This window comes from Pecten maximus, chromosome 2 (genome assembly GCF_902652985.1).
Source record: "Pecten maximus chromosome 2, xPecMax1.1, whole genome shotgun sequence".
Lineage (NCBI taxonomy): Eukaryota > Metazoa > Mollusca > Bivalvia > Pectinida > Pectinidae > Pecten > Pecten maximus.
Window position 1 is genome coordinate 4,635,132 of NC_047016.1, and position 1,698 is coordinate 4,636,829.

Consider the following 1,698-nt stretch of genomic DNA (forward strand, 5'->3'; position numbering starts at 1 on the left):
ATAAACACAATTTAATTAAACAACAGTGAAAACACTTTCTATGAAGTAAACAATAAATTAGCATTGTTAGGAACAGATCCTATGAGACAATGTGTTAGGACTCCACGCCTCTTAACTCTAGACTTGCTCTATCGCAGAAAGACCATGTAGATACATTGTAGAGTCGCAAACAGTTCTGGTTAAAAGTTTGATCATGCGAATATATATCTGATAGCATTATGAATAACAACAATAACCAATATAAAGCCGATAATTGTTTAAAATCTTACACAGATTGCATGAACTAAGTTAAATGAAACCCCATTAAAATTTTGAAATAGAATAGATATTTAATAAATATAATGATTGACACTTTTTCAATAATGTTCTAAATAAATTGTTTCGATGCTTTTAAAGTTCTGTCTGTCCATTTTGTACATTGATAGAGTAATACAGCCTCCATTACTGTCAGATAAAAAGCGTAAACAATGAAGTACAGATGTTACCTACATAATGTACTGATTTTTTTATATGGAAACGACAATGATATTTGGCTGATTAATGAATATATTATGAATTTCTTTTCCACCTATCAATTCTGAAATCAATATACCAAATCTAAATGATTTGTGAAACAAAATAAAAATAAATGTGAAAAAAATCATGGTACTGACAGCATCAGGAAAAAGGAACAGGCTGATAAGTAGGGGTTTTCCTGTGATATCTTCGATGAATTTAAAACAAGTTAAATCAGGTTTGTTGAAGTACAAGTCATGTTTACCTGACATATGACGATATGTATAAGTCATATGTTTAACTGACCTATGAACCCGAGCAAAAGTCATTTGTTTAATGACCTATGACCCTGTCTGCACGTCATATGTTAACTTGACCTATGACCCCGGGTATAAGTAATATGTTTACATGACCTATGAACCCATGTAAAGTCTGAGACGTATAACGAACATGAATATTATTTGTGGTAATTAATTGACGAAGACATAGCTTCTGAAAGACATCGGTAAATCACCAAAACAATGCGATGTGACCACGACTACACTCTGTGTGATAACACACATCCATGATTACATCATTACTACACCCTGTGTGATAACACACACATCCATGCATTACATCATGGCTACTCTCTGTGTGATAACACACACATCCATGGATTACATCATGACTACACCCTGTGTGATAACACACACATCCATGCATTACATCATTACTACACCCTGTGTGATAACACATACATCCATGGATTACATCATGACTACACCCTGTGTGATAACACACACATCCATGCATTACATCATGGCTACTCTCTGTGTGATAACACACACATCCATGGATTACATCATGACTACACCCTTTGTGTGATAACACACCCATCCATGGATTACATTATGGCGCACACCCTGATGTGATAACACCCCCGACATCCATGGATTACATTATGACTACATACGTGTAATAAACACACACTCATGGATTACATTATGACTACACCTGTGTGATAACACACATCCATGGATTACATTATGACTACATCCTTGTGATAAACACACATCCATGGATTACCCATGATGGTACAACAATGTGATAACACACAAATCCATGATAAATTATGACTAACATCCTGTTTTTGTTAATAAACACACACATCCATGGATTACATTATTATGACAAATTCCTTGTGATAACCACACAACCCAT